General features: G+C 40.1%; 1 pseudogene; it reads right to left on the bottom strand.

Moving 5' to 3' along the window:
* Nucleotides 1–6027: 6027 nt before the first annotated feature.
* LOC127493595 (myosin regulatory light chain 2, smooth muscle minor isoform pseudogene) lies at nucleotides 6028–6660 on the bottom strand (annotated as a pseudogene).
* Between the last annotated feature and the right edge of the window lie 884 nt (nucleotides 6661–7544).

Raw genomic sequence — 7544 nt, 5'->3', positions numbered from 1 at the left:
TGGCAGCTCATGACAAGAGCCTAGGGTGATTACTGATGCCATAAACAAGAGTGTCAATTTGTTAAGTCAACAACAGGAGTCACTGTGCACTTACTCCTCATGTAGGATCTTTGTCCTTAGTGTGCTGTACATTGAGATTTAATGCTATAACTAGTACTCAAACAGTATTTTTCACTTTATGCTTCTGTGTGGGAGCAAACTGTTGAAATCTTTACTTAATGTATGCTAAACTGATCTTCTGTATATAAAGAGAATTGAAAATGAATCTTGATGTGAATGGAATGGTAAAGGGAGCGGGAGATGGGAGGGCTGCGGGTGGGAGGGACGTTATGGGGGGGAAGCCATTGTAATCCATAAGCTGTACTTTGGAAATTTATATTCATTAAATAAAAGTTAAAAAAAAATAAATCTAAATTTCCAAAGTACAACTTTTGGATTATAGCAGCTCTTCCCCTCCAACCTCCCTCCCACCCACAGCCATCGCATCTCCCACTCCCTCTCCCATTCCATTCTTCATTAAGATTCATTTTCAATTATCTTGATATACAGAAGATCAACTTAGTATATACTAAGTAAAGATTTCAACAGACTGCACCCACACAGATACACAAAGTATAAAGTACTGTTTGAGTAGCAGTTTTACCATTAATTCGCATAGTACAACACATTAAGGACAGAGATCCTACATGGGGAACAAGGGCACAGAGATTCCCGTTGTTGATTTAACAATTGACACTCTTATTTATGATGTCAGTAATCACCTGAGGCTCTTGTCATGAGCTGCCAAGGCTATGGAATCCTCTTGAGTTCACAAACTCCGACCTTATTTAGACAAGGCCATAGTCAAAGTGGAAGTTCTCTCCTCCCTGCAGAGAAAGCTACCTCCTTCTTTTTTGGCCTGTTCTTTCCGCTGGGCTCTTATTCACAGAGATCTTTCATTTAGTTTTTTTTTTTTTTTTTTTTTTCCTTGCCAGAGTGTCTTGGCTTTCCATGCCTGAAATACTCTCATGGGCTTTTCAGCCAGATCTGCATGTCTTAAGGACTGATTCTGAGGCCAGAGTGCTTTTTAGGGCATCTGGCATTCTATGAGTCTGCTGTGTATCCCACTTCCCATGTTTTATCGTTCTCTCATTTTTAAAGAATTCCTGTTTTATAGGAACTGTTACAAAGCTGAATTCATTCAATTTTATCGATTGATATAGAAATATAGTAAGATGCTGATTTATAACTTGATAAGACACTTGGATACTTGAACAGAGATTTAGATCAAAGATGATCACCAGGCTGTAATATCATTAAAATATTATATTCAAGGGACTTAGCCTAGTGTAAAATGTCCAGGTTTCACATTGAAGTACCTGAATTCGATTCCTGGCTCCAGCTCCTGACTCCATTTTCTTGATGAGTACATTCTGGGGGCAGTGATGATGACCTAAGTAATTGGGTTCCTGGCACCCATGTGGGAAACCTGGATGCATTCTGGCTCCAGCCAGGATGACAGGTATCTTGGGAATGAACAAGTAGATGGGAGTGCACACTCTCCCTCTCTCCCTACACCCATCTTTCTGCCTCTCACATCAATTAAAAAAAAGTTTCAAAAATCATTTAATATCATGAGAAAATGTATAATGTTTAGTGAAGAGGGAGGACACATAACTTCATGTTAGATAGGATGGCTTTTGTTAGTAAAAAATATAAGAAATATAATAATTTTTAAAGTAAAACCTCACTAGTTCAGTTATGAGTGATTCTTTGTGTTTTTCCTGTGCCTCTGACAATTTTCCAAATTCTCTACAATGACTATAAGTTCTTTCTATAATCAGAAAAGGAATATTATTTTTAAAAATATAATGGTTATATAAAAATGCATAGGTGCAGAATATTATTAAATTGATACATTTATAGAAAAATATTATGTTACCCCCCTTTTTTGTGGGCTCTTGTTAGGTGGGGAGGGACCCCATTATAGAGTTCTTTGTCCATTGGATGTCATGAAGCCAATAATAAAACCAAAGCTGAGCCTCAACAACACAAGATTTATTCAGTGGCCAAAGAATGGAGAAGTGAGAGCCTCTCTTGCAAATAACTTCTCAACCTGCTAGGGGCTGAGCAATCATAGATACAGGGCCACAGGAATGAGGGGGAGGAATATGCTGACAAGTGAGGGAATATCCATGGATTTTCTTGTTGTACCTGAGTGAGTGCAAACTGAGGAGCACCAAACACTGATAAAAATTTGATAGGCCTTTATTGCTGGTGATGGAGAGTGAGCTCATGCTCTAAATAACTCTCATGCTCCAAAGCTCAAAGCAATATGGCTTATAAAGGCAAAAACCACAAGGAGAGGAGGGGGAATATATGGTTGCTAGGATCAGGGGGGAATACATGATTACTAGCTGACTTAAGAACTATATGAAACTAATATCCATTACTATCTTGACAATAGACAAATTATAATCTTAACATTAATCAAAGTGCAGCCTATCTGTTTTAAGCTTGAGAAATTATGCTAGGGAGTTTCTATGTTCTGTCAAGTGGGATGCAGTGTACTGTTCGATCACAGTTTCAGACCAGGGTCTCATGGTGGGGGATGCTTTCTCAAGACGGAGTCTTGGGTGCTCTAAAATGGAATTCCTACCGTCAAGATATTACTTCATTCTAAGAAAGGGTGCAGACTAATTCTCTTCTGGTGGTTTTCAACTGTCATAGTGCTGGTGGGAGTGTAATTTAACATGGAAATTAGACTACAATGAAAGTGGAGGTCATCTGAAGGTGGCTCAGGCTGTCATATTGCATGTAGCTGGTCCTTGGGGATTATCCTGAGGAGGAACTGTTTACTGCAAAGTGTCCTTTTCTCAAAGGGAATCAGTGTTGAAGGGGTGGTGGGTAGAAATTGCCCCAGGGAACAACTGATTAGACAATTTCATGTGGCTTACTTTGTGGTAAGCTGGGGGAAGTTTCTTCTTTAGTTTTTTCTTTTCTTCATTTCCTATTTAGCTTCTTAAGAAATTTCTTTTATTTTTTTCTCCAAACAAATGGGTTCTAGATGCATGAAGCTGTATGGTACACCTAGATGCAAACATAGCAGTATTCTTTACATGATGTTTTATCATTGATGAGCTTTCTGTTTTAATTTTTTTAATTTTCCATAAGGTGACAAAAAAAAGAAGGTTTTACTGAAAATCCAACAGCAAGTAACTTATAGTAGAAGTTTAATATATATAAATATAAGTTCAATAAATTAATTAGAAAATACTGTTGCATATTAGAAAAAGACCTAATATGCCAAATAGGAAAATTTTATATAACTTGGGTTTTCTTCCTAAACTGACAAATTTCATTTAGACCTATAAAAGAATCTCCCTGTGCACAATAGATACTCAAATAATATATGAGTAAAACTTTTGAAATCTTACTTCATTTATATTCCAGTTGTTTTGTGCCCCAAAGAGATTTCCTCAAGAGGAATTCTAAACAGTTACTTTCTTTTCTGTTCTTAGTCTTTTTACAAAAGCTGCTTATTTATTTGAATGACAAAGGGAGAGAGAGAATATAAAAGTGAGCTGCTATCCTCTGTTTCACTCCCCAAATGACTGCAAGAGCTAGGTCTGGTCCTGGCTGATGTCGGGAGCCAGGAACTCCATTCCAGTCTCCCATATGGGTGGCAGGGGTCCAAGTACTTGGGCCATCTTCTGTTACATCCCAGGTACATTAGCAGGAAGCTGAATGTTCCAGGAGGACATTATGCACTTTGAATCTTCCCCCCACCCCAACTCCACCCTGTTTGTAGATTCAGTTAGGGCACCATCCCCTACCCAATAAAGGAGTATATAGCCCACCTCTCTCTCTTCCATTCTCCCTCTCTCTCTCTGGCTCTGTCATAAGCAATGTCTCTCTTAGTGGAATTGGCTACACTCACATCTGAATGTGTACTTACTCTCTTTATATAAGTCCTGCTCTTGTTTTTCTACCTATGTCTCTGCTTTGAATTCTTATCTCATGCAAGGGTAAAGGCTTGGGGAAAATAATGCCAGGAAACATTTCTACAACAGGAGGACTTATTCTAAGATATGTTGGAGAAGTTTTTAAAAGGTTAAGTGGAAACAATGATGTGGTGTGCAGACTTTGAAGATGGTTCCCTTTAATTCTCACCTTCTGATATTCATGGCCTTGTACATGGGAAGGACTTACTGGTTTGGTTCTCCCTGATAGAATATGGCAAAGGTGATGGGCTGGCACTTCTGTGATTAAGTTATAAAATCTGGTGAGTTCTGATGTGGACAGTTAGCTTAGTTGTTAAGATGCTAAGAAGCTCATATGCTTTATCAGACTATCTGGGTACATTTAATACTCAGTGCTGCCTTTTTTTTGAAAGGCAGAGTTACAGAGAGGCAGAGGCAGAGAGAGAGAGGTCTTCCATCTGCTGGTTCACTCCCCAAACAGCCACAACGGCTCATGTTGAGCTGATCTGAAACCAGGAGCCTCTTTTAGGTCTCCCATGTGGGTGCAGGAGCCCAAGCACCTGAGCCATCTTCTACTATTTTCCCAGGCCATAGCAGAGAGCTGGATCAGAAGTGGAACAGCTGAGACTCGAACTGGTGCCTATATGGGATGCCAGCACTGCAGGTGGTGGCTTTACCCTCTATGCCACAGCACTAGCCTGGCTTTTGATGCCAGCTTCCTACTAAACATACCCTGGGAGGCAGTGGTGATGTCTTAAGTAATTGGGTTTCTGTCAGCCATTTTGGGAGACCTGGATTGTGTTCCTAACTCCTGGTTTTGGCCCAGTTGTATCTGTTTTTGGGCATTTGGGGGTGTGAACCAGAGGACAGGAGCTCTTGCTCTCTGTCTTTCTGCCTCTGAAATAAAAGATAAGTAACTTCTTCCTAGCAGACCCTATCTGGAGTCATCCCAGCTTGCATGCTTTGATGTGGAAAGCTGCCATGTGAGAAAAGTATATTGTCAAGGAAATGACCCCCAGCCAGCAAGAAACTGAGCTGCTTAGTCCAGTAGCCTTTGAGGAACTGACTGCTGTGAACAGTCACTGAGTGAGCCTGGGAATCCTTCCCTCATCAAACCTTCAGATGAGACCCTGGGTCAGCATCTTGATGGAGAGACCATGAAGTCAAGGTCCTGGATAAGCTCTGCCCAGACTCATTTCCCCATTGAAACAGAGGTAATGCATGTGTGTTGTTTTAATCTGCTAAAGTTTGGAGTAAATAATTATGTAGCCATACAAGGTAATACAGGTTGACTAAAAGGAAAAGGGAAGAATAAATTCAAAAGATGCTTATATTGAAGATTATAGAAAATATTTTAACTTTTTCTTTGAAAAAAGTTTATCATAAATTTTAATGATGGTTCAGGAAAAATTCAGTGGATAACTTTCTCTTAAACAATGTATTGACTTGGTATAAACTACAGTTGTGGGGAGGGGAAATTGTTTAGTTAAATTACTCTACTTTCTGTTCTGAAAATGGCAAAGACTCCCATAGATAGATAAATTGCCCAAAATGGTGGAGAATAAATATCCCAAGATAGATGTGCTCAAAATGGCTGAGAATAAGTACAAGAAAAGGAAAAGTGGGCTGCATGGCCCAGCCACCTGAGCCAGGCTCCACCCTGAGCCAGGCTCCCGCTTCCCTGCCCACCCTCAGGCAAAGTTTTAAAAGGGCCTGTTCCTGCACACACGCTCCCTTGGCTCTGCTTCCTGCTCTCATGGCCCTTCTCTCCTGCGCTCTCTTGGCCTCTATTGGCTTCTCTCCTCCTCTCATCTCTCTTCTCTCTCCTCTCTCTCTCTTATACTCTCTTTCTCTTCCCCTTCACTGCCCCTTCACTCTGGTCTGTAGGGTGTTCCCCAATAAACCCTTTCCCTTAAAAAAAAAAAAGACAAAAAAAAGACAAAAAAAAGAAAAAAAAAAAGACAAAAAAAAAGAAAAAAAAAAAGAAAAAAAAAAGAAAAAAAAAAGAAAAGGAAAAGTGGTAAAGAGACAATAAGGAATATTTGGCCAGAATTTGAAGTTCTTTTCAGTCATCTTTGTCTCTTGCTCCATATTTAAGGATATACATGAACTCAATGCAATTGAAGTTCCCCTTTTTGTCAATAGGTGCTTCTCTGTACAGCTCTCCACTTTCCCATCTGTAAACCAAGCTCTCATCCTTGTCAGTGTCTCTCTTCGGTAATGCTCCTCTTTATCTCAAGTAAAAGCATTTCTGATGATGCCTTTTGGACCTGTGCCATTCAGCTTCTCACCAAACATGGTGAGAAACATGGTAAAACTGGTGGGGCCTGGAGCCTCATTCATCATGGTGTCCAGATATCCAACAGCTGGATTCTTTTCCAATGATCAAGTGTATCATGCAAATCCTCCTTGTCAGTGAAACCATCTCTGTTGAAGGTCTCCTTGAGCATGGCAGGCACTTTCAAAGTTGCATGCTCAGGGCACTTCTGGTGGCCTTGGTTTTGGCCCTTTTGCTTGCCATGGTGGTGATTAAATCCTTGCACAGCTGTGAGAACTGGAGCACTTCAGTGAAACCCTTGCTGTGGCTATCATCACCCTTCCACCAAGGAAGCCACTAACTACTCCAACTTTTACTTTTTAAGGTATCTTTTGCTGATGATAGAAACTGTATTTTTATAATTATTTAAATCTATTTAATAAAGTAAAACTTTTTAATATAAATTAGCAAACATGGAAAAATTTAAAGTAAAATGTAAAAATCACATATAATTTGCTGCTCAAATATAACTACAGTTATTGTTTTGGTGTGTGCTTTTCTGTTGGTATCTTTTTTTTTAGGTTAAAATCAGGATTATATTCTTTTTTTATATTTTATTTTATTTTTTAACTTTTATTTAGTAAATATAAATTTCCAAAGTACAGTTTATGGATTACAATGGCTCCCCCCCCATAACTTCCCTCCCACTCTCACCCCTCCCATCTCCCGCTCCCTCTCCCATTCCATTCACATCAAGATTCATTTTCTTTTTTTTTTAATTTATTTTTTTTTTATTTTTGACAGGCAGAGTGGACAGTGAGAGAGAGAGACAGAGAGAAAGGTCTTCCTTTGCCATTGGTTCACCCTCCAATGGCCACCGCGGCCGGCGTGCTGTGGCCCGGCGCACTGCGCTGATCCGAAGGCAGGAACCAGGTGCTTCTCCTGGGCTCCCATGGGGTGCAGGGCCCAAGAACTTGGGCCATCCTCCACTGCACTCCCAGGCCACAGCAGAGAGCTGGCCTGGAAGAGGGGCAACCGGAACAGACTCCAATGCCCCAACCGGGACTAGAACCCAGTGTGCGGAGGATTAACCTGTTGAGATTAGCCTGTTGAGCCACGGTGCTGGCCAGGATTCATTTTCAATTATCTTTATATACAGAAGATCGATTTAGTATATATTAAGTAAAAATTTCATCAATATACACCTACACGGAAACACAAAGTGTAAAATACTGTTTCAGTACTAGTTATAGCATTACTTCACATTGGACAACACATTAAGGACAGATCCCACAGGAGGAGTAAGTACACAGTGACTCCTGTTG

This window comes from Oryctolagus cuniculus, chromosome 7, assembly GCF_051225735.1.
Source record: "Oryctolagus cuniculus isolate XC-2025 breed Fujian yellow rabbit chromosome 7, ASM5122573v1, whole genome shotgun sequence".
Lineage (NCBI taxonomy): Eukaryota > Metazoa > Chordata > Mammalia > Lagomorpha > Leporidae > Oryctolagus > Oryctolagus cuniculus.
This window is presented reverse-complemented; position numbering and strand designations above follow the sequence as displayed.